Raw genomic sequence first — 9,058 nt, 5'->3', positions numbered from 1 at the left:
CAGTACATGAACACAGCACAAGGACCACCAACAGTTCATGAATATAGCACCAGACTTAACATCAGTACATGAGTACACACCCAAACCGCCTTCTCAACATGCATACTGTACTGCATCTGAACTACCATCAACACAGGAACACAGCACCATAACCATCAACAGTACATGAATACAGCACCAGAACTATCATCAGTATAGATATAAATAACCAGAACCACATTCAATAGAATCATCATTAGTATATGAAAACAGCCCCTCACCCCCTGGTGTATAACATCCGGCCCCTTGCCCCAGTATATAAAATATGGCTCCTCACCCCCTGTTGTATAACTAACATCCGGACCCTCGCCCCCAGTGTATAACATCTGGCCACTTTTTTTTTATAACATTGGACCCTCACTCCCTGTATATACTGTAGCCTCCGGCCCCTGCCAAGCAGCTGCATGCAACCGTACATCACCAAGCACAATGTGTCAGACTGAGGTGTGTAAAGCAGCCATCACTGTACTTTGGAGCAGTATAAACGTGTTCTAAGGACTGATGGATCACACTTCTGTATCTGGCATCTGATGGTCAAGACCCCAAAAGACTTGCAAAAGTAATTGCAGTGAAAGGTGATCCTACAAAGTATTGACTCAGGGGGACTGAATATAAATGCACATCACAATTTCAAATTTAGTTTTTTTTTTAAATATTTACAAACCCATGTATCATTTCTTTTACCCTTCACAAATACTTGCTACTTTGTGTTGGTATCTGAGTGTAACTTAAGAAAATGTGGAAAAGTTCACGGGGTATGAAGACTTTTCAAGGCACCATATGTATTGTATTTGTATATTTACTGTATATATTGTTCAGGATGTAAAAACTGCACTGACCCCTATAGCAGAAGCCGATGGTGGTGATCAATCTATACGTATAGAATACAACATTCACCTTCTTTTTCTTACAGAAAGAATTCTGTGCCGCTGGAGATGGACTCCCCCAAGAGACGCTCCTCAATCCCACCCGGCATTAATACGAGTCGTTGCCGGCAAAGCCTCCGCCTGCTCTCCAATGGATATTATATATGTGACGAAGACAGTTTGTGCTGGGATGATCTGGGCAATATATCATTCAGTCCGACACAATGCACCGTCTCTTACAAGGAGAACATGGTCAGGTGAGCTGGAATCAGGGTCTCTGCCCCTACATCATATTTAGTAAAAACTTGCTGACAAAGATATTTGCTCCCGTTTTCTGCCAGAAAAAAATATAACAAATTTTGTTTGAAACACTTTTCGCTAATTTTGTTTTTACTTTTATTCCACTTTTTTTTTAGAACTATTGTAATTTTTAAAAATATGCCTAAGTGGTATCTCCCTGTTCAGAAAAGTGTGATTTATTAAAATATGAGAACAATTAACCTTATTGTTAAAGGAAGAAAAAAAAAATCAAGAACGCAAAAATTAGTTTTTAGGGACAACTGAGGGGCAGAGTAACTCTATTGGCTCACGGGGGCTGTTTTGATAAGCAGTCGTCCGTAGTGCCGAGGTATGTTTATACACCTTATATAGTCCATTTTAGTCCATAAAGGAATATATTTGGCACTTATAAATTTGAAATAAACATTAAATAATACATACTTCCTATTGGGTGTTAGATCCGCTTTATTTTGGGTGTGGGTGCTTTGTGTAGCCAGACAGCACTCCATGGTAAATGGCTGATTTTAAATTAACATAAGGCCCTTTTTATATGCAATTGTGCAGTCGCTGACATGAGTGTCTTAACGGTATATACTTACCTGGCGCTGCAGCGCGAGCACTATTAATGTGCATAAGTGTATAGACAATATAATGAATGATCAGCCACTACCAACATGGCGGTTTTCGGCGCTACTGCGCATGCGCCATGTGAAAAATGCCACCCAGGGCGCCTCATTGGCTGATATGGCGTTTCAACATGATGATGCGTCTGTGACATGCGCAGTGAGCGGCAGAGAACGCCGACTTGCACGCATGTCGTCCTCCATGAGCCCACATGAGTGACAGGGGTGAGTGCAGAGGAATGTAAATATAACTAACAGAAATATATCTATTATTATTATTATAATTGTGAATATCTTCAGGATAATCTGCTGGGTTATAGATAGCTTGGTTTTAATGCACATAAGCACAACGCACCTTATATATGAGCACTGGATGCAAATGTAAATGAGCACTAGATGTAAATATAAATGAATATGAACAATGTATATGTCATTATGAACACTAATAGTATGTAAATTTAACAAGGGTTGAGACACATATAAATAGATACTAGGAATGGTTACTCAATGCTTGATAAAGGCTCAGGTGGAGCTGAAACGTCGCCCGGCTATGTGGGTCGATTAAACCTTCTACATTTTTCACTTAAACTATGGAGTGCTGCCTCTTTTTTGAGTGTCTGTAAACTTGCTGCAATCGCTGGACTGGTTGCTTGAGGCCCTGCACCTGAAGATAAGTACTAGAGTTGTGCTGTTCCTATTTTTCTACTACATATATATATATATATATATATATATATATATATATATATACATATATATATATATATATATATATATATATATATACACCAAAAAAACTATTATTTAGTGGACATGGATTATACAGTCGGAACCTTCCCGTCTCCTACCGTCATCCATGAGCCGGGAATAACCGGATGACGCTCGGTCGGTATCTGACTCCAAATCCGGTAGAACAAATTAAAACGTAAAAAATTAGCAAATGTGACCCAAGAACATGATCACAACAAGGGAATAGAAACTTTCACCGCTTTTTTTTTTTTTTTTTTTTTTTTTACACCCTAATGTCAGTGTCCTGGACACTGCTGAGGAAAATGAGCTCAGATATGATAGCTATGATAGTGGCTGTCCTATTATTATTTCAAAGTTTAAATACAATACATAAGTAATCATTATTATATTAATAAAATATTAACCACAACAACAATAATTGTAAAAAAAAATAGAATACAAATATAATAATAATACAATAAGAATAATAAATAATTCAATGAATAATAACAAATAAAAATAATAACATTACTTGTATAAATATAGTAATAAAATAATAAAAATGATATAAATAAAATGATAACAAATAATTAAAAATAATGAGCAACAATAAAGTAATAATAAAACAAATAATATAATAATAAAAAATAATAATATTGATTGTAATACAATAGTCATAATAAAAATAACAAATAACAAGAATAATTATAGTAAAATAATACTAGTCATTAATAATCATCCAAGTATAGTACCGGTGCTGTCGAGCTGCTCGACCACGAGGTTCAATGTCATTTCGGTCTTCATAACAGGAAGGCTCCATGTCGTCACAGCATCCATGATTGGGGAGATCGAGACGTCTTTGTACCGAGGGTCTTCGTCGCCTCCTAAATATCCTGCAAGGACAATAGGAGTAAATTCATACGCTGCAGATTTTCTGTGGATTTGTCCAGATAAAATCCAATGTTCCGATTCATCATTTACCTTTAATTTTCAGTGACTTTTTTTTTTCATTACTGGTTTTGGCACCAAATTCCTCCAAAATGGCGCCATTCAGTTTGATGACTTTTTTCCACAAAATCAAAGTTGCTAAGCCTGCTTCATTTATTGCTGTTGCGCCTATTTTTTTTCTCTAGTTTTTTTTTCCTGTTTTGAGACTTTTTTTTTTGGGGGGGGGGCAATTTTTTTTTTTTAGCTGCGCATATTTCAAAGTCAATCATCTACCTGTTATTTTCTCTGTACACTATAGTGGCCGCCGTTTTTTTTTTTTTTCATCTGGATGTTTGCCAACAACTTTTTAAAAAGTCTCAAAATCTTTCACAACTTTTGTCGTCAAAAAGTTGCAAGGACTTTTAACCCCTTCCTGACGGGGCCAAGTTCCGTTTTGGTGTTGTCGTTTTTTTCCTCCCCTTCCTCCCTTTTATTTTTCTGTCCACATAGACATATAAGGGCTTGTTTATTGGCGGGACGAGTTGTATTTTTGAATGACCATTCATTTTACCACATAGTGTGCTGGAAAAAGGGAAATAAATTCCAAGAGAGGAGAAATTGTGAAAAAATGTAATTCTGACATTGTCTTTTGGGAAATGTTTTTACGGTGAACATTTTATGGTAAAAATGACCTTGCAGTATGATTCTCCTCATCAGTACGATTACGGCAATACCGAACATGTCCAGGTTTTTTTTTTATTATTATTTTAGTGGTAAATAAAAAAGTCAGAAGTTTGAAAAAAGAAAAAAAAAATTAATTGGGTTGCGTGACCATTTTACACGACCCAGAACTTTTTTTTCTATTTTTTCGGTTGACGGAGCTGTGTGATGTCTTATTTTTTGAGGGACGAGAAAACGTCTTTATTGATACCATTTTGGGATGGCTGTGACGTTTTAGTCGCTTGTTACATCAGTTTTTGTGAAATTCAAGCGACAAATAAAAAAAAATGATAAGAACATCAATGACTCTTAACTAATAATTTATTTATTCCCCATAGACAACATAGGTGGAATGGAGGATGCAAAAGGAGAGGAGGCAAGCGTCACCACAGGAACCAAAAAGAAAGCCGAGAGAAGCAAACCACAACAGCAAGCACAGAGACAACCGAATCTCAGGAAACGGGAGCAGAACTCGTAGTGAATATTTCTTCTAAAGAACTAACTGATATGCAGGTATCGGTACTTGGTAAAGGACTGTCGTTTAGTCCATGTTCACACATGGATTGGTTTGGTCTGCAATTGGACCTGGCGCGTTTCTTTAGATCAATAAGACTAAAAGAATGGTTTTATAAAAAGGATATGACCATCAAAAATAGAACCAGTGAGTTTGATATGGGGGCTATGCAATTGAGTAACAAAAGTAGTTTTGTCCCATCTGTGAATTCGGCAGCTATAGATGCATTTGAGAAAGTGATCACAATGGAGGTTGAAAAATTAAGAGATAATACAGTGGGAACGTACAGACACCCGAATATTCTCAAGGATGAATTTTTGGCTTTGCAGGAGCTTGTCCATGACGGCGACATCGTCATTAAACCCGCAGATAAAGGGGGTGCTGTCGTCGTCATGGACAGGTGTATGTATATGACAGAAGTGTATAGACAACTAGCTGATACGGAAGTATACTGTAAAATGGATGGAGATCCAAAGTTTAATATCAGTAAAGAGATTGAGATTTGTTTCAAGGAAGCACTGGGAATGTATATCATAGACCAACAATTGTATGAGTATTTGTGGGTGGACTTTCCAACGACACCAATGCTATATATAATCCCTAAAATACACAAGGGGTTAGATAACCCACCAGGGTGCCCCATAATTTAGGGGGTGGGCTCAATTTTTAATAAAATGGGCATATTTTTGGATAGAATTTTCAACCCCATTGTGAAGCAGGCAAAATCATACATAAAAGATACAACAAACTTTCTAAAAAAATTAGAAGCGATAGAGTTGGGCGGAGAGGTGATTATGGCGTCGTTCGACGTAACCTCTCTGTACACTTCTATTGATCACGAGGTTTAAATGCTATAGGAAATAAATTGGAACTGGCTGGTTATACGGAGGAGGGAAATCCGTTTGTACTAAAACTACTGGAAATAATTCTGAAAAGAAATTATTTCCTATTTGGCGATACGTTTTATACTCAAAAAAGAGGTACAGCTATGGGGGCCAATATGGCCCCTGCGTATGCGAATCTAGTTATGGAGGTCCTGGAGGAGGGCTTCGTCTATGTATCCCACCACTTCCAGTATGTTAAGGTGTGGTGGAGGTACATAGACGACGTCTTCCTCCTATGGACAGGTACAAATGATATGTTAAATGAATTTCATCAATACCTCAATATCATAGATGAGACTATAAAGTTCACACTAGTATCTTCAACTAAAGAAATGCAATTTCTTGATGTATTAGTCCAACAAGAAAACAATGAGTTGATTACAAAACTCTGTCAAAAAGACAGATAGAAATAATCTATTGGTGTACGACAGCCAACATCCACGTAAAATGATCGAGTCAATACCGCTGAGTCAGTTGTTGAGGGTGCGGCGAATAGTCAAAAAAGAGGAGGATGTAGATGAAGCATTGGAGTCATTAGTAAAAAAATTTATAGAGAGAGGGTACCCCAGAAAGCTTTTAAGGTCGGTTAAAGAAAATGTAAAAAAGAAAGATAGAAAGGCACTAATTATGAAAGCTACGAAGGATAAAAAACGAATCAATTGTGTTCCTTTTGTGAGTACATATGTTGAAGAAAACAGGGAGGTGAGCAGGATTATATCAAAGCATTGGGGTATGCTTGGTAGGTGCCACCCAGAAATAAGTGATTTTTCAATGCCACCACTCTACTCCTACAAAAAAAGCAAAAACATAGGGGATTACCTAATAAAATCAGACATTGGGCCTTTAATGAGAAACCAACAATTGACACTAACGGGCAGGAAGAAAAGGGGTTGTTATCCTTGTTTGTCCTGTGTGAATTGTACACACATGCTGAAGGGCCCCACTTTTGAGCACCCTGAAACAGGAAAAATCTATCAGATAAAAGAGTTCCTGACATGTGATACAGACCATGTAATATATCTCTTAACCTGCCCGTGTAATCTTTGGGATATTGGCAAAACAATATGTGCATTTAAAGTGCGGATGAACCAACATAGGTATACCATCAGAAAGAAAAGCATGGACCTCCCAGTCCCCAAACATTTTGTGGACTGTACCCATCAAGAAAAAGATCTTAAATGTAGGATCATTGATGTGGTCCCGATCCAGAGGAGGGGAGGTAATAGGAAACAGATTGTAAAAAAGAGCGAGCTCAAATGGATCTATGAGTTGAAAACACTCAAACCGAAAGGATTAAATGCAGATTTTAATATTCATACGGTGTTATAGGGGGGTATGTACTAACCTTTTTCCTTCCTGTATAATTGGGGCCAGGATGTTTTAAGATATGTCGGATACTTCACATCAGTAATTTTTATCTTATTTTTTACCCAACAGATGCTATTCCTGAAAAATGTCACCTGGACAGAATGTGGTATCATGGAGGACAGAGATATTAATTTGCTTTTGTTTATTTTTATTTTTTATTATTACTAAATATATACGAATATTCAGTGTAATTCTTGCTGTTTGGCTATTACAGTACCTATGACCCGGGTGGATTTTTCATCTAAATAAATAGTAAAAACAACTGAGTGTTGAATGTCTTTAGTATATGAGATAAGTGGACCAGGACAATGGTGAAAATACCATATAGATGTTATGTCTGCAACACTTTGGTCCGGAGGGACAACTGAGGGGCATAGTAACTCTATTGGCTCACGGGGGCTGTTTTGATAAGCAGTCGTCCGTAGTGCCGGAGTCCATTTAAGTCCATAAAGGAATATATTTGGCACTTATAAATTTGAAATAAACATTAAATAATACATACTTCCTATTGGGTGTTAGATCCGCTTTATTTTGGGTGTGGGTGCTTTGTGTAGCCAGACAGCACTCCATGGTAAATGGCTGATTTTAAATTAACATAAGGCCCTTTTTATATGCAATTGTGCAGTCGCTGACATATGAGTGTCTTAGGGTACTTTCACACTAGCGTTAACTGCAAACCGTCCCAAAAACGGATGCGTCAAAAAAGTGGAAAACGTGTGGAACGCATACAGCATTTCGACGGATCCGTCGTAAATCCGCTAAACTGTTGCGTTGAAATGCTGGATGCGTTGCATCCGTTTTTACCATCCGTTGCATCCGTTTTTACCATCCGTTGCATCCGTTTTTACGACTGATCCGTTTTTAAAATGGGAGGCACCCAAATTTGATTGGCTACTTGAAAATAAGGAAATCTATATACTGACTGTATTTACAGCCCATCTATGAGGGTTTTAGTTTAGTGGCAAGGATGGTTGGTGTACTTGGTAGGATTGCGAGTTTGGTTACTGATGTTATATTTGAGACGAATCGCCTGGATATTATAGTGCGGGAGAAGGAGGCGGCAGCAGAAAGACGGAGGATGCTTCTGCAGCAATGGAGAGTGAGACGATTCTGGATACATCCGATCAATGAACTGCGGATGACCAGGGGTGTCCAGTCCACTCTCTATGGCAACGTTCACACTAGCGTTATGCTAGTTTGCGTCGGGCGACGCATGCGTCATGCGCCCCTATATTTAACATGGGGGACGCATGCGTTTTTTTTTGTGTTGCGTTGTGCCACGCATGTGTCTTTTTTCCCGCTAGTGTCGGACCAAGAAAACGCAACAAGTTGCATTTTTCTTGTGTCCAAATTTCAGCAAAATGCGGCGTTTTTGCGTGCGTTTTGCGTTTTTGCGTGCGTTTTGCTGCGTTTTTGCGTGCGTTTTGCTGCGTTTTTGCGTGCGTTGTGCGTTGCGTCGCCGACGCAGCGGCGCACAACGCTAGTGTGAACATAGCCTATCTGGAGTTGCGGTACAACCCACAGAAATTCTTCAATTATGTACGGATGAGGATGGAACATTTTGATTATTTGTTTGGAAAACTAGGGGATGTCATCATGAAGCAGGACACAAGGATGAGGCTTGCCATCACACCGGCGGAGCGGCTCCTGGTGACACTGCGGTAAGCCTCATTTTTTATGTCATTGCTCATATTGAATGTTATTACATGCTGCAGACAATACTGCGCTGACACATTGCGCACCATTTTCTGCAGCATGTAATTTTTTTTTTATTGTTTGAGGCCATTCCAGTTTTTTTTTTTTATGTCATTGCTCATATTGAATGTTATTACATGCTGCAGACAATACTGCGCTGACACATTGCGCACCATTTTCTGCAGCATGTAATTTTTTTTTTAATTGTTTGAGGCCATTCCACATGTTTCATGCAGGTTTTATTGTGCGTCCCGTCATACAAAAAACATTTTCACAGTGCCATTTATTATAACTTTACCAGGAAACCAAAAAAAACAAAAAGTTGATTGTCTGTGCAATTTTTTCTTACATTTTTTTTTCCTGCAGCTTCCTAGCTGCGGATGAGTCTCTGACTGCGCTCCATTACCAATTCCG

The 9,058-nt window shown here is 38.3% G+C and overlaps 1 long non-coding RNA gene across 1 annotated transcript; it reads left to right on the top strand.

Annotated features, from left to right (window-relative positions):
• The first annotated feature begins 1,021 nt into the window (after positions 1 to 1,021).
• Positions 1,022 to 7,314, top strand: LOC138641509 (uncharacterized). Its single transcript, XR_011313889.1, has 3 exons — positions 1,022 to 1,162; positions 4,522 to 4,696; positions 7,019 to 7,314. It is a non-coding gene; the product is annotated as an uncharacterized lncRNA (long non-coding RNA).
• Positions 7,315 to 9,058: the final 1,744 nt, after the last annotated feature.

Source organism: Ranitomeya imitator, chromosome 6 (genome assembly GCF_032444005.1).
Source record: "Ranitomeya imitator isolate aRanImi1 chromosome 6, aRanImi1.pri, whole genome shotgun sequence".
Lineage (NCBI taxonomy): Eukaryota > Metazoa > Chordata > Amphibia > Anura > Dendrobatidae > Ranitomeya > Ranitomeya imitator.
The sequence above is the reverse complement of the archived record's forward strand: the minus strand, read 5'-3'. Positions and strand labels throughout refer to the sequence as shown.